At 43.8% G+C, this 20016-nt stretch overlaps 1 long non-coding RNA gene across 6 annotated transcripts in view; it reads right to left on the bottom strand.

Moving 5' to 3' along the window:
• Positions 1-12292, bottom strand: part of LOC136794751 (uncharacterized) — a 69313-nt gene extending 57021 nt beyond the window's left edge. For all 6 annotated transcript variants that reach the window (XR_010841909.1, XR_010841907.1, XR_010841910.1 and 3 more), the window contains exons 1-4: positions 12134-12292; positions 11255-11364; positions 9957-10053; positions 329-1636 (exon numbers count right to left, since the gene is read on the bottom strand). This is a non-coding gene — a long non-coding RNA (uncharacterized lncRNA). The remainder of the gene's footprint in view (positions 1-328; positions 1637-9956; positions 10054-11254; positions 11365-12133) is intronic.
• Positions 12293-20016: the final 7724 nt, after the last annotated feature.

Below are 20016 nucleotides of genomic sequence, written 5' to 3' on the forward strand. Positions count from 1 at the left end.
ATCTATCAGACATGTCAGAGGCATAGGTTTTGAGTTTTGACTAAGGGTCTTCCACCTCAGTTTTTTGAAAAGTTGTCACTTAGGGAATGAGGTGGTGGTGATTATGAATTGCAGGCTGTGTGGACGGATTTCCTCTGGCGTGAGATCAGCCGTGTGCTTAAGGCCATGTTTGGTCACATGAAAGTGTACAACTGGGTCTGCCTTTTTCTCTTTCATTCATCTTTGGACTAGCTAGAACATTTCCAGGTGATGGCCAGGGCCCCTTTCATCCATTCCGTCCAGAGCCCTACTGGAGGTTTATAAAGCAGCGGCAGACCAGCATTCTTACCGTGTCCTAGACAGAACTGGAGAGCCAGTAGAATGATGGGCTTCACTCCACTGATGAACTACAGGTGCTTCTATTTGCTGACGCACCCCTGGATCAGGAACACGACAAAGCTGGCCAGGACAGAGGACGTCGCAGAGGTGACACAGGTGGACGTAATTATGTCCACTAACATGTTCTTCTTGCAAAGAGAAAGTCACTGAGAATCTGAGGTTTCACTGATGCAATTGAGGACTCAATCAAGGCGGACACACACATGCAATATCTGAAGAATAGCCCAGGGAAAAACACCGGCTCAATAAATAAAATGAAATTATTTTATTCAGAGTTAAAACATCATTTTCAGGTCAAAACCTGACAGTTCAAATGTGGAACTGATTTCTCTGAGTTCATGAAAGAGTCCAGTATCAAAATGAAACTATTGAAAGAGGTTGGAGAGGGAATTTCCTGGCAGTCCAGTGGTTAGGACACTATGCTTCCACTTCAGGGGGCCTGGGTTCAATCCCTGGTCAGGAAGGCCCGGCCCAAAATAAAATAAATAAATAAATAAATGGAATTTAATTTAATTATTTTTTTAAAAAAAAAGAAAGAGGTCTGAGAGTGGCCTAATGGGGTTCATGTTGGTTCACTGTTTTTGACATTATAAGAGCAGCAGGTTGTAAATTCTCACACACACAAAGGACTGCTTTGGTTTGAAAACTTAATAAATGCAGAAATACTAGTGTGTAATTACTCAAATAAGTTAAATTCTTCTGGCTGTAAATAAATTGGAAAACAACAATGTATAGCATATTAATCTAACAGAAACAAAAATTCTAACAGATTCTTGTTATAAGAACAGTCTTATATACCCTTTATACAGGGTCATATAAAATTTCCATTGACCTATATAATTATTCTGTAGGAGAGAAGCAGAAACAATAATTGCCATGCTCCATGTATAAGATCTACACTTTCAAGTATCAACTCGAGCTCAGTCTTGACTGGCGTAAGATCACTAAATGCCAGTGATGGCTTTGTATTTAAAAGTCTTAAACAATAAACTGTTAGGTGGCCATGTTTACCTGCCAACTATTCCCATGTGCCAACTACTCCGGGCCCCTTTTTCTGACATGTTTTGGGATGGATACTGTTACTTGCCGAGCTTCAAATGTTCTTTCACTTGCTTGATCCACTACCTGCGGACAGACCCCTTCCACAGCGTCCACTACAATAATGCACCCGTCACAAATGCAAACAGCCGTCGATACTTCTGAGGAGAAATCCACATGTCCTGAGAGTCTATCAGATTACTCAGGTACTCCTCCTCACCTGAAATGAAATTGGAAGACACACATTTTCAGTTGTGCAGGTATACAGTACTCTTCCTCTGGCAACCCAGAGTCAGAGAGCTTCTAAGAAATGACTGAATAAAGCTAAAGAAGACAAAAGCTCAGTCAACAGCCACCATTCCAATTTAGGAATTCCCAACGATGGAACTATCGATTCCAAACAGCATCGGTATAAAAGGTTAAAGGATTGTATTTTTCTAATAATCTAGTAACCACTTATCAAGAGCTACCGTGAGCCAGGCACTGTGCTAAACACTTGTGCTAATCACACATGATTGAGCCCTTAAAATATCCATACAACATAAACTTTCCTCTACTCACTGTGCAGATTAGGAATTGGGACTACAAGAAACTAATGGAAAAGACACAAAGCAGGTGGCCAGCTACTTCCCTACAACTTCTCAAAGAGCAGTGTGTGAATATGCGCAGCAAGACTTACAGTCAATTCTAAGTCACAAACTTAAAGAGCAGCTACTATGTGCCGAGCAGTGTGCTACGTGCGCTCACGTTTGATATACAGTATCCTTTAATCCTCACAACAAAGTAGTAAGCTGAGAGCATGACTCATGCCTATGTGTCCTGTTTTAGCACTGAAAGTCTCACATCCCATCAAACGCCAACGTCAGTCCCACGTCCCACTAAGCCCTAAGTCAGTCCCAGGCAAACCAGAACTCCTGGCCACCCTAGGTTACAGAGACATCATATTATCAATAAAAGATAATTAAGTAAACCAGCCAGAAAACCGGTAGGTAGTTCATTAGAATTCTACACTCATTCCCCATTCACTGATAAATCTGATACAATTCTCTTTTAATGGCATAATAATTACTTAAATGATCAAACACCTGAATATACCTATACTTTACTTTTGCTCCTCCTCTTAACTCAGTGTTTTTCAACTTTTGTGTGCTCCAGAACTACTACAGGGCTGAATGTTATAACTTATGGGGCCATTTAAAGGAATTTCCCCAGTGTGATGTTAACAACTTGATGACCTGATTAGTACCCTGTGTGACACTGATAATGATAAAACAACAACACTGTAGTGACCAAAGCCACAGCTCACATTTGTGGAGTGCCTATCTGGGCACTATCTGGCACTGTTCTAAACATTTTATAGACATTATCTAATGTTTACTTACAACAACGCTTGCAGTAGTTACTACCATTAGGCCGATTTACAGAGCAGGAAGCTAGGGCACGGAAAAGTAAAATATCTTACTGAAGAACATCCAGCTAGAATCCAACTCTAAGGTAAATTGCCCAAGATCAAAGAATTCAAAATGGAAGGGTGAAAGTTCCAACCCATCTACCTCCAAAGTCATACCTTTAACCCTGATCCTCAAGATGGCATATATTTAATCTCACATGCCAAGATTCCACTGGTAGTGAATTTCTGAACACTAGGTTAAGGATTCCAAAATGCAGTGGGCTCAGTGGGAAATTCTGCCATCAATCAGCAAGACTGCCTTCTTCAATACCACTCCTTCCCCTGCTTCCTCTTTTCATGCAAATTGCTTTCTAAGGAATTCTGGCTCTGATGCACCCACCAGGGAAGACTCCAACCAGAGAGCACCGTGGACATCTCTAAACAAAGTCAAAGAACCAGTGCCCTGGAACAATGGCCCCGTGTGCCTCCTTAATCGAGTCTTTTACTGTCAGGTCTCACAGCATCAGTCTCACAGCTACCCTTTAGGATAAGCACCAGGGTCCCAACCAAATAAACCAGAGAAAAGTGAGCAGTGCTAGCAAGGTTCTGGGTTCTAACCGCTCCCATCGCATAAAACAAAAGTTATGAGATTCTTGAAATCATTCAGCATTTTTGCAGCCCAACCCTTCATTTCCTAAACATGCTAAAGCCCCCACAAGGGAAGAGGTTTACCCAAGGTCACAAAAGCAGTTGCAAGACAGAAACACACCCGGGTCTATCTACCACCTTAGTCACTTCCCATGAAGGTCACAGATGCCTCTACACTTTGCAGCAGAGGAAACAACACTTGTTTGTTCATTTGGCTAAGAACCAGAATAAGAAACCCCGGGGTGAAAAAAGATTGATGGTCACTTCCTGGAACCCATATAAGGGTTCTAAACCTCTGCAACCTACTCAGAATTTCTCTATGTTCACATCACCCTGGAGAGAAAGTCAGAGATCAAGGACCAACTATCTTTCACTCTATTTCACATTGCTAATATGTGCCATTACCATAAAGCATGGGGCCTATTGTCAGAACAACTGAAACGGTAACAGCGGCACACCTTTGACTAAGACTTAGAGTGACAGAGAGATGCGCGCGCGCACGCACGCATGCACAAACACACACACTTAAGATGAGAGACTTTAGCATGCTTAAGAGCTGACAGTTAGGCACCAGGACAAAGGAGATAAGTCCAGAGCACAAGTCTTTCACAGTGACAGGAGGCAAGCAAGGATACTAATAATGTTACAGTTTGAGGGGTAGTGGCAAAAGGTTGAGAGAATTCTCCCATTTTCTGTGAAACGGAACGTAAAAATGTCCGCTGAGATTGTGGGAGAGGGACTGAGAGGTGGACTGGAAGAGACTAGAAGGTTTAAGAGAGCTGTTGCAGAGAATGAGCAAGGCCAGACAGACAACAGACTGGAAGTCTGCCAGCAGCCCGAGGACCAGCCGAGAACCCAGTGCAAGTATGAGGAGAAAAAAGTGTAGAGAGTTAGCTCTATCAGGGGTAGAGTTTTACTGGGAGGACAGAAGGTGAAGAAAGCAAACTGAGGACCTTGGCAAGACTGTCAGCAAAAAGACAAATCTGGGTTGTATGAGGCAGGAAGTAAATGAAGGACAGTGATGCGGCTCAAGAGACTGAAGGGCTTTCTGAAATCAAAGAATGGGTACCTCGCTACGCAGGCAACAGAGCTGGGAAGAGTAAAGATTGTGGAGAAGGGAGTATTTGAATTTGAAATGTCAAAGATGAACAGTTCTGGATGATGCTAAAATCCAGAAAGTAGCCATGCCAGAGGGAGGGTGAAGTGGAGATCTACACGTCACTACTGATGAAGCCATGCCGTTGGAGAGGTCATTTTCAGAAACGGTAAAAGCTACCCTGGTGGATTTGGGTAAAAAGGAAAACGATGAGCCAGGTGCCAAAGTCATTAATGAACGGGGACCGGGGACTGACTGATTTCCAAAGACTCCTGGTGCAAACGACGAGACTGCAAATGTAATTACTTGGCTCCCAGGACTACTACCACATGCTAACTACTCTGTCTTCAGGGGAGTTTCTTAACCCCTGTGAACTCCATCTTGCACATATGTAAAATGAGGATAACATCCATCTCACAGAATTGCTGGGAGGAGTAAACAAAATCATGCATATGAGGCATCTGGCTCAGAATCCAACTATCGTGCACCCATTTTCTTAGATCTGGCATCAGCTGAATACTTCACAAGGTAAAGCATTCATTATGTTAAGAGGAAATAATCTGATCTTTAGTCAAACAAGGGACAATGGAACCCTTCCCTCCCACCCGGGTCCCAAAGGAAGAGGACAGAAATCAGAACCTCGGGTTAATGTTCACATATCTGGAAGGTAAGGGAAGTGACTGATACATGTTGGCCTTGTGTGAATCTGGATGGCATGAATCAGTTTCCCCGCGGCCTAGTCTTAAGAGATTAAGACCAGAGAGCCACAGAGTTGAAACCAACATGGGTGTAAACTCTCCACTTGCCCACAACCACAAACCCCTATGGAGGTGTTTACAAAGAGGTGAACCTGCACATGGATCTCTTTGCAGAAAGCCCTGCCATATCCTTGGTCTCCACATTTGGAGTACATCCAAGCTACAGTGTGGCTGCCACCTGGGTAAATACTGAGTATCCCACTGAACCAGGCTGTTAGCTAGCTAGCACATATGCCTGAAGTACAAACTGAAAGCCTGTAAGTTAAAGCCCACTGCAATTTGTTCTACATGGTGCTTTACAAATTTTTTTTTTTTTTAGCGGTACGCAGGCCTCTCACTGCCGGGGCGTCTCCCGTTGTGGAGCACCGTCTCCGTACGCGCAGGCCCAGCAGCCACGGCTCACGGGCCCAGCCGCTCCGTGGCATGTGGGATCTTCCCAGACCAGGGCACGGACCCGTGTCCCCTGCATCGGCAGGCAGACTCCCAACCACCGCGACACCAGGGAAGCCCCCAATTTTTAATAAGTTACCAGTATTTTTTTTTTTTTTTTTTTTTTGCGGTATGCGGGGCTCTCACTGTTGTGGCCTCTCCCGTTGCGGAGCACAGGCTCCGGACGCGCAGGCTCAGCGGCCATGGCTCACGGGCTCAGTTGCTCCGCGGCACGTGGGATCTTCCCGGACCGGGGCACGAACCCGTGTCTCCTGCATCGGCAGGCGGATTCTCAACCACTGTGCCACCAGGGAAGCCCAGTTACCAATATTTTTAAAATTGGAGGATTTTACCAAAAATCTTGATGCCAACTTTTCTTGAAAAAACAAAACAAAACAAAACAGAAAAATACGGGGCATCAGTCGGCTGCAGCCGACTAGCACTAGCCCCCGGCCAGGTAGTGGGGGGTGTTTCATGGGTGGAAAGAGGCTGCTCTCTAACTCTTAACAGTCCCACCCAGACCGCCTCATTCATGCAGAGCTGCTGACACCAGCACCGCGTCAAGAACTAATAATATAGTACTTAATAATCAAATTAGGCTGGTGTTGGAATAAGTAGTTAACTCTTTGGGGGGAAATTTAAGTTAGACATCTACCTCACAGCTTGCATGTATACACATACACATGTACAATTATGGTAGGATTAAACGTAAAAACTGAAAGTATAAAAGAACTGGTGGTAAACTAGAAGTAATTTTTATTTCAGTCTTGTGTTTTAATGTATATTCTACAACATACTGAATTTTCTATAATACATATAAACTTGTAAATTTATTTAAAAATTTTAAAAAGACAAGTTAGAATGAAAACTTCATTTCAGAAGTTCTGCAATAGCAATATTTGCTCACAGGTATGAAGAACAGCTACAGGGTAGAAATGACAACAACAGGCCTTCTGACAACAATAGTCCAGGAATTTCTAAGTATTTAATCCATCTGAATACATTTCTCTCATCTATAGCTGCATCCTAGGCTAAAGTATTCAAAGGTATTACATCCTCTTAGGATTTTTTTTTATAGAATGTATATTGGGATTGGGATTATTTCCTAACTCTTGAAATGACCAGATAAAAGTATAGTATCCTTGTGGGAAGGGCACAAAGAGAGGTGGCTAAGAAATAGGAAAATAACAAGATTTAACAATATGGTCCCAACATTTGTACCAAATTTTAGTCACCAATGTAAAGATGAGAGAGGCTGCATTTTCTCAAGGAAGAACTGGGGCCCTTGAAAATGCTAAGATAAGAATATCACCTTGATGGTTTTCAACACTCTATCTGTAATATGCATAGTTTTGGGAAGCTTATTTGTTTACCTTAAACTAGAAAAATACCTTATCTTTCAATCCAAGTGAGGATTTGAACACATTGTTGAAAGCTGGTTAAATTAAGAGTCAAAACCAGAAAGCATTGCATTAACATTTAGTACAGAGACCCTCAACTAACAGGGCATTTGGAAGGGGCATGGGAAGGAGGGGAAGAAGTGGTAAACACAAAAATCACCTGCCGAGTTTCTTCAACCATCAGGTCTCCCTCTTCCAGAAGGGAGATCCCCTTCAGGTTGTCCCACCTTCACAGCAGGAAATGCCCCATTCCAGAGCGTCAATGCTGAGATAGGGATGAGAATGTACCTCATCTCTCGGATGTTTTGAGAACATGTCTCAGTCAACATCCCAAACTTCTACCCCCATTTTGCAGATATGGAAAGCAAGGCTCTAACTGTCAAGTGTGGAGACTGCCTAACCCACAGCCCCTTCTAGGCCATCACGGTCACAAAGAAACACGTTGAATACTTTATGGCTCCACTCCAGTCACCACTGATCAGACTAGGAGATGACCATCCGACCACAGACTGGCAGTCCGTAGGTGCAACCTCTGCCATAGCCTGGCATCAAAAGACAAGCTGAGCAACATCCTGCTCTTGAGATGTATGCTCGTAAACGTAGGAGAAAGCAGCAGTAAACAACAGAACTAAGGGAAAAAAACAGGAGTTGAGAGGAGGGGGTCAGGGAAAGGGGAGTTTATGAAGATGGAGGCACTACGGGTAGGCAACAGCTATAAAACAGAGAAAAGACTTACAGGGTGAAAACAGATAAAAACAGAGAACTCAACCCAAGGATGACAGTGGAGTCCCAGAGGGAAGATCCGTTAACTTTTACTGATGGTCTCTAGAGCCATCCTGGATCCAGAATCAACATCTGCTTTCAGTTTCTTTGAGATGTCACTCCAATAATGCTCCTGCTTTTGGATTTTCATGAATATTGTTTCCAGTATCATTTCACACATATTCTGTCAATAAGCCATCCCACCCCAACCCAAGCTAGCTTAAGCCTCTGCTCTGTGCAATCTAGGACACTCTGAGAGCAAGTTACCCAAGGTCATACAGTTCAACGAAATAAAGATTAGACCATTCAACTCCCTGGGACCTATAGCCATTTTCGTACAACACTGTACCACAAAGACAAAAGGGACCTGGAATGACTGAAGGTGATGATACATAAAGTAAACCTTAATAAAATGGTTTAAAAAGGGGTGAAGGAACTGGAGACAAAGTCCAGAGAGCAACTAGAATTGACACTAAAGTAATCTTCAAATAAAAACAGACTAATAACATGAGTGTGGAAAAAGGAAGGCTACAAATCTCTTAAAATCTATAAAAATAAGGAGAGAAAAGAAATAAACTGACCGCTGACCCATTCACTGGATCACAGAATGAGGACGTTTAAAAGGTGAGAGGTAGTTTTTAAAAAATAAGGCATCAGGGGCTTCCCTCATGGCGCACTGGTTGAGAATCTGCCTGCCAATGCAGGGGACACGGGTTCGAGCCCTGGTCTCAGAAGATCCCACATGCCACGGAGCAACTAGGCCCGTGAGCCATGGTCACTGAGCCTGCGCGTCCGGAGCCCGTGCACCACAACGGGAGAGGCCACAACAGTGAGAGGCCCACGTCACACACACACACACACACACACACACACACACACACACACACACACACTCTCACACTCACACACACAAAAAAAAAAAAAAAAAAAAAAGAAAGAAAAGGAAAATTGACTGGAAAGTAAAGAGGTTCCCAAGCATCCCCTCCCACACACAGTTCCCTCTATTCCTTACATCTTATATAAGTGTGTAGTGTGGTACATGTTACAACTAATGAATCAATACACTATTATTAATTAAAGTCCATGGCTTACATTATGATTCACTCTTTAAATGTATTATGACGTGTCCACCATCACTGTATCATATTTGTTAGCTGTATTAATCATTTTGAAGAAAAATTGTGGCTTCATTGATCTTTTCTCTACTTCATTAATTTATGGTTTATTATTTCCTTTCATCTAGTCACTTTAGAGTTATTGTACTTTTTCTCACTTCTCAACTGGGAAAAATAAAAGCACCTTATTATTTCATTCAACCCAGTTTTTTTAGCCTTCTATAGACAGTTTCTTGGGCCAGTTCCTCACCCAACGTGCCTCAAGTGCCCAAGTCTTCCTTCAGTATCTTAGGTCTACTTTTTAAATTCAATTTTGCTTCTCTGTCTCCTCTTCTCTATGTTACCAGTCACCTGATAAATCCAGATGACTATACTGTAAATTCACTGAAGGGAGGAACATCTCTACCTTTCTACTGCAAATAAATTATTCCAATTTCTTTCAGTTCACAATTAAAAACAAAGGTCTCTATCATTTCATTTTGTAAAACATGATCTTCATCATGACCCTCAGGCTTCAGAAGCCTTCTTTGGTACTTAGGTTAGCCTTCAAGGTCTCTGTAATCTGATACATTTTTTCTACCTGCACCTTTTTCTCTCTCAGTATAGGCAAACGTTCCACTCAAATCAAGCACAATCCACAAATTAGCCTTTATGCATTTTATCCACATTATTACCCACTGTGAAGCATCTCTTCCACCTGTGAAATTTTCCACAGTCATGCCAGGTTTTCAAATGATTGGTTGCAAAAACTCATTATTGCACTTATAAAATATTAATATAAAGTAACATAAAGCAATCTAGAAATAACTTTATCTCAACAATCTATTTTATCTTGCTAAATGAACTGGCAGCTTCTTAGATGCATGAACTATGCTTCATACTTTTTCGATCTTTAGGAACACAACGAAGGACTCAACACATTGTAGATTTGCTAATACTTACTGAAATGCAGGTATATATCAAATATAACATTTGCCTGCCAGGCGACTGGAGATGATGCCATTGCTAGATATAAGACAGTCAGCCAGAGTAGTTTTTCCTGTTAAAGTAACAATATTAATTTAAATCGATTTCTTTTTTTTAAAGGGTGAGGTAGGTACATTGTATCAACAAATTTAACATCTAACCATAGAACTGGTTTAGTAAATATTTCCTATTTACCTATACTAAGTGAAGCGAGATACAACGGGCATGTTAATTAGAACTTTGAACAAAACATCACCTGGAAGGACACAGATTCCAGCACTCCACAGTGTTGTAATCTGTACTGCCAACCCTGCGGATCAACCTCACTTTAAAATCCATCAAGCAACATTGTTTTTTTTTGTTTGTTTGTTTTTTTGGTTTTTTTTTTTTTGGTTTTTTTGCGGTATGCGGGCCTCTCACTGTTGTGGCCTCTCCCGTTGCGGAGCACAGGCTCCGGACGCGCAGGCCTAGCGGCCATGGCTCACGGGCTTAGTTGCTCCGCGGCATGTGGGATCTTCCCGGACCAGGGCACGAACCCGTGTCTCCTGCATCGGCAGGCGGATTCTCAACCACTGCGCCACCAGGGAAGCCCAGCAACATTGTTTTTTAAGGACAGAAAATTTTTTTTTAATTGAGGCATAATTTACACAGAGCAAAATGCACAGACTCTTAAGTGATAAGACAAAACACTGTACCAATCAAAATATAAAACATCTCACAGGGCTTCCCCTGTGGCGCAGTGGTTGAGAATTCTCCTGCCGATGCAGGGGACACGGGTTCGTGCCCCAGTCCGGGAAGATCCCACATGTCGCGGAGCGGCTGGGCCCATAAGCCGTGGCCCGTGAGCCTGTGTGTCCGGAGCCTGTGCTCCACAACGGGAGAGGCCACAACAGTGAGAGGCCCGCGTACCCCAAAACAAAAACCAACCAACCAAACAAACAAAAAACATCGGACGAGTTAAACAATCACGTAACACAGGTTCTGAGGATATTATGTCAAGGCTACAGACGTGTTATATTACAAAGCCATTTCAAAATACTTGACAAATACTTAAAAACTCAACTTTTCGTTTAAAAGACAACAAAATATACTGCATAGAAGAATAACAATCACTACTTAGCTGTGTTCCTCCCACAGCACACTTTTAAAGGAAATAAGACTTGCAGCTTAGCAAGCATCACTCTCATCTGCTGCCCAGAGCATCACTCCACTGACACATGCGAAGAGGCACCCCCTTAATTACTGAAAATAAGCCATTTAGAAAGGATTCTTACCATGGTCAACATGAGCCAAAACACAGATATTCCTGATGTTAGTCGTGTTTTTCTGGAGTTGAATCATCTTATCCAAACTATTGAGCACCATGGTCACTTATTTCCTGTGACTAATAATTAAACACGTATTACAAATGGCTTAAGATCGGGGCGTTAAAAGATCAAGGTTTCTTCTACTGCTGGGAGCTGACAAGACTTCTCGAGTCCCTTAAAGTAAGAACCCAACGGATGCTTCCTGAAGGGAGAGACCCACTCAGGCCCAAGTCCAATTTGAGCGCTTCAACTAATACTGTACCACGACTGTACTTGCGGAGTTTACTCATCCTTCCGGATCGGCCGTTTGCGATGAATCACAAAGCTCGTGGGGGTTGGGTGCACAGTGACACCTGGAACTCTGCCCCGTACTCTGTACTCGGGCATTATTTCTCCAGGTCAGTGATTACACACTGGAAGGGTCTTATGCAGGAGGGAGAGAAGATGCCGACATCTCTCTCTTCCCCTGCTGGATCTTTTTCCAAGCCTCTCCTATCACGCCCACTTGCTTTCACTGGAGGTGAAACACCCAGCTTCCCGACTAAATTTTGGGGTCAAATGCAGGTGCACTGAACATCTTCCATTCCTTTCCACACTGGGGAAACAAAGAAAAAACAAACCCTCAACTCTACATTCCCTTTATCCTCACTCCCTTTTTCTTTGAGGATCCCGGGTCCGCACTGAGAAACGGACGACCCGGTCAGGACACTACGCTCGGACGGCAGCCGCTCCCAGCCCCGGCTCGCCCCTAGCCCCGTGCCCGCCCTGCCGCCGCGGCGACCCGAGACCGCCACTGCCTGGAGTAGGCGGAAGAGGACGCCCGGACGCCTGCGGGCCCGCACTTACCAGCTGCCGCCGACCAGCCAGTCCGCCTCGGACCCCAGCGCCCGGCCACACCACGCTCTTCGCAGGCGCCCGGACTTCCGCGTCCACCATACGCCCGCGCGTCAGGGGCGGGGCTGAGAACGCACGACCTTTGACCCGTCCGCGTCTCTGGCGCCGCCGGAAGTAGGCGATGCGTGTGTTAGCCCCGCCCCGCCCCGCCCCGCCGGTTGCGTGGACTGAGGTCAGCGCGGTGGAGTTGCAGAAGCTGTGGTTGCGGAGGAGCTGTGGAGCTGACCCCAAGAGCTGGGAGGATGAGGACCTGGAGTCTGTGTCAGAATTGGACTTGCGGGTAAGAAACGGCCGGTGTGGCGACCGCCGGGGCTTGGAAGCGAGCTGGGGTCTCGGGGAACGGAGCCCACAGAGTGGACGCCCCGCCATGTTGGAGGACGCGGGGCCCAACGACGTCTCACTTATCCCTGGTTCGCAGTTGCTCGGTGCTCAGCCGCCAGCGACCGCGGGTTAAGCAGTTCTGCTTTGTCGGCTCCTATCCAGGGTCGCAAACTGAAATGCTATGGCGCCAGGCGGATGATATACGCCAGTGTAGCAGCGGCTGGATGTCAGGCTGCCAAGTGTGGAGACCTGAACCGACGGGGACATTGTATGCCCACAAAATTTCTTTTTAAATTTATTTGGTTTTGGCTGTGTTGGGTCTTGTTTCTGTGCGAGGGCTTTCTCAAGTTGGGGCAAGCGGGGGCCTCTCACTATCGCGCCCCTTTTGTTGCGGAGCATGGGCTCTAGACGCTCAGGCTAGGTAGTTGTGGCTCACGGGCCTAGTTGCTTCGCGGCATGTGGGGTCTTCCGAGACCAGGGCTCGAACCCGTGTCCCTTGCATTGGCCAGCAGAGTTAACAAGTCGGAGAGGTCATATCGTGACTGGAGAAGGGATTCAGTGAGTTTTGGGTTTTGGAGCTTATGGACATAAACAGAAAATATTGATTAATACAGGATGGTTTAAATAAGTGATGCAGTGAGTGGAACAGTCCATAGTGTCCCAGAGAAAAAAAGCCATTTTGAAGACTTGTAGTCATCTGTAGAGCTAACATATCATCCTTACTGTGTACTGAACACTCATGCGTATGCTGTACATGCGTGCATGTGTCAGTCCTTCCAACCACCCAGTGAGGTAGATGGTATTCTTGTCCTATTTGATATCTAAGGAAACTGGAGCATAGACAGGGTAAGTTATCCCACATGATAAATCTGGTGAATGACAGAGGCAGCATTTGGACCCAGGGAGTCTGATCGGTCTGAGTCCGTGGTCTCACCACCCCACCAGACAACCTCAGCGTCTGCAGTACCACCTCTGCCACAAAATGTTATATAATGCCCAGGGTGGCTAGGGTACCATATGACTCCTATCCCTGGCAAGGGCTTCTGGGGATCTGAAGATGGATAAGACCCACATCAATACTCTGAATATGATGTATGTCTAAAAGCCAGAGATTAGACGTTAAATTCTTACCTTAATTGATTACTTAATGGTGAGCAGAAAGACAGCATGTCTTCAACAAGAAGAGAGCATGCCCAAATCGTTTATTAGAGTCCTTAATAGGATGAAGAAGGATTTTGACAAATTGGACCCAGGCGATAGAGTTAAAATTGTTTTCAGATTCATTAAATCTTTAACCTGAGATTTCCTTCCGGGTTAGGAAAACATTCAGTGATTTGAAGATGGTATTTATGTAAGAGCCAGTTAACTGAGGATCCACTGTAAAGATGTTTCGAAAACTAGGATCTCTGACATTTATTTTTCTTATATTCAGTCACTGGATAGGACATAAAGGAATTCAATAATCTCTTTCAAGGAGCTTATCAACCATCACCATTTTAATATCTTCTTAGACTTTTCAAGTTAAAAAAAAAGTCTGGAAAATTTTAATACGGCATTGAAAAACTTAGAAATAAAAGAACCTGTGAAGCTGTGTTTCAAATTTATATGTTTCAGGTTGGATTCTCGTTCTTCTGAAATAGTCAAACAGCCTCGCCATGCACCAGAAGTACTATAAACCAAAGCAGGGGGAGGTTGATCTTGGTACTACCTGCACACGGCATCTTCATTCTTGTAAAGTGCAGCGTGTGGCAATAGCTCGGCCTTTGGAGAGACACGTTAAAAAAGAGAAGTTGGGCTTCCGTGGTGGTGCAGTGGTTGAGAATCCGCCTGCCGATGCAGGGGACACGGGTTCGTGCCCCAGTCTGGGAAGATCCCACATGCCTCGGAGCGGCTGGGCCCGTGAGCCATGGCCGCTGAGCCTGCGCGTCCGGAGCCTGTGCTCCGCAATGGGAGAGGCCACAACAGTGAGAGGCCCGTGTACCACAAAAAAAAAAAAAAAAAAAAAAAAAAAAGAGAAATTGGATACCGTCTCGACCTATAAAGGTAACTTGCCATTTCAAAAACTAAAGAGCCAAAAACCAAAAACTTCCTTCCAGCTTTGAGATCTAACATCAGATCGTGATTTTGGTGCATTGCCAAACGTAAGTCTCCGTGGCTTAGGAAAAAAGGTTTTTCCCTGTTGTCTACATAGTATTGTATAGTGAGAAAAAAGCGGACTGTTTGTTTGATGGAGAGTTAAGAGGCCTGGATTCCTGTCCAAATTCAGCCACTTAATTAGTTTTCTCCATCTCCAGCCATGAAAGCAAAGGATACCACTGAACAAGCATTATGTCATATGTGTCACATTATGCCACATTTAGTCGGCACTGTTCCTTTCCTTCCATCCCAGCATGGGTTGAAACTTTACTGAACATACTGGAGCCTTTGAGAAAGTCAAATAAAGAGCAGCCCTCTTCTCCATTCAAGTTCTGAACCAACCGATAAAGCAAAAGAGTGAGCAGGTAGAGAACCAAAATACTCCCTTTATACTGAGAAAGGCTGGAGTAGAGGGTGAAGCTTGCATCTGTTAGCAGATGGTCCCTGATACTGAACCTCAGAATACAATAGGCTTGTCCACCCAGCGAGACAGTGTTGGAGCACCACCTAGGCAACCTGCTCCTCCAAGACTTCCAGCCTGGAATACCTCCTGCCTCCTGGCAACTGACTTGGAAGAGTAAGGACTGTACAACGTATGACCAGGTTCTTCCCCCCCAATCAGTCTGAGTCTATAATGGTCTGTTGCTTTTGGGCAGGGAGTGGGGTCCTTTATTTTTACACAATAGGCTGTCTTGTTAGTTCGTTTTTTTTTTTGTTAATAATGTAATTGCATATTTAGGCTTACAGCCTTTTCACTGGTTATGTGATATAGCTGAATGGGTATGTCCTAATATACAACCCTTTTGTACGAGTGATGCCATCCACAGTAAAAGTAATGATTTATACGTTAAACCGGTAATAAGAGAACACATACTTTTTCTTTAAATGTCACTCTTACCAGTTTAATGGGTAACTAAAGTATATGGTATCAGTATGGCTGTGATCTGTACATCAGCCCAGGAGGGAGATCTGTACAAAGGACACATTTTTAAGACAATGCACACGGTGAACATGTATATTGTTATAATCTAATAGGGCATACAGTAATTGCTAAGATATGTATTTATTGGTATGCAGAGGAGACAGTGTATTGTGTAATAATTTGACATAAAAGGTTATTGGTGAACGGTCTGTACTAGGTCTTTTAAAACAACCATAGTGAGATTTTCTTTTCTCTTTTTTTCCCCACAAAGTCTATTGAAAAATACAACAGTAGTGATACTCCTTGATGCTGTGACTATTTACATATGAGACACACACATACACACACACACCAACGCTAGTTCTGGCTTCTAATTAGCTGGGTTTCCTATAGATTCCTGTACTTCCACTCCCGTAATCCAGTGTTGAGGATCCTTGGGTTCCTTCTGGCCTTCTCTCTCCTCATCTTCCCTAGTGAGGAACAGGGATCCTTGTATTTCCAGGTTTTCGGGCATGAGACAATGAATACTAAGGGCCTAGGGAATAAGTTGTCGTTCTGTGTGTTGATTGTACTGTAGGCTTTGTAGATACCTACAGCAGGACAGGTCTGTAGCTGAAGAGAAATCACAATGGGAAGGGACTCTCTCTCACTGTCACCGAAGAATTAGAGAACAGAGCAAAGGCAGAAATGGGATATGATTAAAAACAAAAACGAAAAACTCTACAAGATGGTGAGAAGGGTGACATGTAGATTCTGGAGACGTGGTTCTCTGAAACTGGTGGCTCTTAGACACAGAAACATACCTGCCCCTAGCAGCAGCCTTGCTTTAGAAAGTCATTCAGATGAACATGTAGATAATGAAAATAGGTCAGTATTTGATGTGATACTTTTTAGGGACGACTCTTCTGTGTGCTGGGCACTATAAGGAATAGAGATCTGAATTGAGCATCGTTGTTGACATTTAGAAACTTTACAGTTGAGTTGAGAAAGAAGAGCGGTAGTAGCCTGAAGAATTAGATAAGTCATACGAGAAATCAAAACAGGAGATATCACAAGAAGAGGCGAATAATTCACAAGGAAAGTAATGGAACAACTAGGGCTTCAAACACTTAGACTAAGCAAGATACCACTCCAGGCTAGTGTGGGAATGCATCACGGACTAGTAAGTATTGATATATAGAAAGAGGAGGGATATCCTAAAAGCTTAGGATGAGGCGAGCAAAAAAATCATAAAGCCAGAAAGATAAGAGGGTGGTTCAGCGAACATGGTGGGAACCAGAGAATTTCAGGATCTGAGAGATCGGTGTGTGGTTCCAAACAGGTAGGTTGAGATCAGATTGTGAAGTCTTGCTTGTCAGACTGAGGAGCTTCATTAACGTTTTTCTAGTAGCCAGTAACAAGTTCTCAGTTCTGCTACCAGATAGGACATAGCAGATGGCAGAAAGCCATTACTTCCACTGAAACAGCTTAAAAAGATACATAAATTTTTAAAAATCTCTTTTTAATGGAAGCAAAGAACTAAAATTACAGACCGAGGGGAGCCCTTCCTACATGAGCTGAGATGGCCAACTGTGTACTTCTCTGGGAGCATTTGTCAAGTCTAGGCCAAGGCTGAAAATTAGGGTAGCATCAGCAGCGGGGCCCTCCTAGGGGAAGGGAAGGAAACCAGCGGAGCACCTGACATGTAGGCCAGTGTGACCAACCGGGGTCTGTAAATAGCCCTGATGTGTGGCTGGTTTTCCTCGCGGGATGTGTGCTGAGTGATGAGGGGGCATGGTAGGCTAGAGGACTGAGACTTCTAATCATCAAATCACGTTTAAAAGGAAGCTAAGTAACAGAACATTGGTTTCCTGAGGGCAACACCAATTTTCTGTGGTAGGAAAAAATGTTTATGACAGCTGAAAAAAATCCTGTTTTAAAGTTTTAAACGAGATTTAGAAAATTTGTCACCAGGAGGCAGGGAGAACGCAAGGAGGAGTGCAGACCGTGATAAATGAGGATGGTTGTACTACGAATGAATCACAGAACCACACTGCAGGGGTTGGGAAGGAAGGGGATGACCTAAGTCACTCTGGAAGTGGGTTCTCACTGGACACCATAAGGCAGTTGACAAAAAGAATACTATACAAATAGTGTACTCTAGTTGGTAATTTCTTGTTTTGCTTTCACAGGGGTATGTGTTAGCAGCTCTGAAACTACGACCAAGAAAATATATTGCAGATAACGAAAGCCTGGCTTCTCCCTGTCAGAGAAGGAAGTTTACCAACAGGAAAAAGGTACGGACCGTATAATAATGACCCTGTGTGCTGGAATGGCATTCAAGGTTTCAGTATGAACGCATAGATACAGGGGAAAAAGAAAAAATTGCGTGTGTGTGCGCGCGCGTGCATGCATATTCAAGGATCAGGGTATACGCAGTCAACCTTGTAACCCTCCCAATGGCCAAAGCTAGCATGCTTTGAGCAACAAAATAATGACAGTGTTGGATTTCAGTCCCTCGATATATATCTAGATACCGATATCTATAACTATGTCTAGATATATATGCATCCCCTGGAGTCTATATGGATATCTATAAAGTGCATAAATGGGGAAGAAGGGACAACTCTTCCCTTCCAGAGGATTCCAGTTAGCAGAAGTAGAAGGAACGAAGGAAATAGAAGGTCACGGTTAGAACAACTTCGTGATAATTGTTGTAGGCATAATGCACAGTGGACGCTAACATTGAGGGATAGTACTTTAAGAAGAAGCAGAGTATTTGTACAGTGTCAAAGTGTTGTCTCTCAAATAAGTATTTATTAATTACAAGGAGAAAAATAGGAACTTAATAGACAGGAAACTTGGCAGAAACTACCTGAACCAAGGATCAAGTCACTAGTAATAGGACTTAGTGACCTATTGTTCCCCCTGTTAGTATGCATTAAGAAGGGCAGTAATGCATAACATCGCTCTAATCTTGAGAAAACACTAGAAAACCCCGGATTGGCGGACATTCTACAAAACCTGTAGCCAGTGTCATGGTCAAAAGTGTCAAGGTCATGAAAGAAAAGAAGAAATTGAGGAAGCATCACAGATTGGAGGAGGCTAGAGAGGCAAGGCAACCAAACACAATGTGGGATCCTGGATTAGACCTCGGGCAGAATAAAGGACAATAGTGGAAAAATGATAAAATCCCAAAATGTTGATATGTAAAAGCCCAGAATATTTGGGATTTCATCACGCTGTACATGAGAGAGGACCCAAGCCTTACATTAGTGTTTGGATTGTAAAATGTGGACTTTGTTCGGTGTCCTTGCGGAGTTACTAAAGATTACAACGTATTTCAAACTGCCAAGAAAATAGAGGGGATTTCCTAGAAAAATTTATCTGAGTTGGAAATAAAGGTGTACCTTTTCCACTGTCCCAATAATGCTGCCCACTGCTTGTAACCTATGTAGGCCTTAGAGAAGGGAGGGAGGGAGGGAGGGAGGGAGGGAGGGAAGGAAGGGGAAAGAGTCAAGGAGAGAAGGAGGAAAGGACAGAAGGAAGGAAAGAAAGGAAAGGAAAGAAGGAAGTACATCGTTGAGATCTCTGAGGTGTCCCATTACTTATCTTCTGTGTGGCTCAGCCTCATTAGGCTAACACAGTCTTACAAGTTACTGTAAAATGGTTGATTTTTGTCTTCATCGAGTGACCTTGGAAACTCCAAGGCCTGTCGCAAGTGAAGGGGAATTTCAATTCCAGCACCATGAATGTTTTCTAGAAAGACTCACTGCTCATCTTGAAGCACTATACACTTGACCCTTGCACAATGTGGGAGTTGGGGCGCCCCCCTTCCCCGCCAGGGAAAATCACAAACAAAGTTCTTCTATCCCTAAATCATCTGTCAGCTCAGACTTCTATAAAAGAGGGAAGCATTTTTGTGTGTGTGTCAGCCCCTTAACGAGATAAAAGTTAATTTTATTCTCTGCTAATAACGTTGGACGTGATTCTGTGCCAACGTCCTAATCAAACAGTGTCTAAACAAAGGAATAAAGTCGTTCCTTGAAAACACTAGGTTACAGATTTAATCTGTAAACCTAAATGAAATATTATGAGGCTCCATCAGCTTTGTGTATAGAGGGAAAGATACCTGTCTATTCTCAGTGCTACTTTTTCCTTTCTCTTTGCGGTGTCCCTGTATGTTGAACATCCAAATAATTTGTAATGATAAATAGTGCATGTTAATGAGTATTTTGGTATAATACATACTATTGAGGGTGGCACCATGAGAAATCATAATTTAGTAGGAACTGTCCATTGTGAGAGGCGGTACGGAGGACAGAGGATGCCGCTTTCAGGCGATCATAGTCACTACTGAGGTGGCAGAGGTTGTGTGCTGCCCTAGGGCGGGGCCGGTACCTCCTGTCATCACAGCGGGACTCAGAACAACCTTGGGGTATTGACAAATTATATGATGCTGCTGCTGCATCCTCAC

This window comes from Kogia breviceps, chromosome 8 (assembly GCF_026419965.1).
Source record: "Kogia breviceps isolate mKogBre1 chromosome 8, mKogBre1 haplotype 1, whole genome shotgun sequence".
In the NCBI taxonomy this organism is placed as follows: domain Eukaryota; kingdom Metazoa; phylum Chordata; class Mammalia; order Artiodactyla; family Physeteridae; genus Kogia; species Kogia breviceps.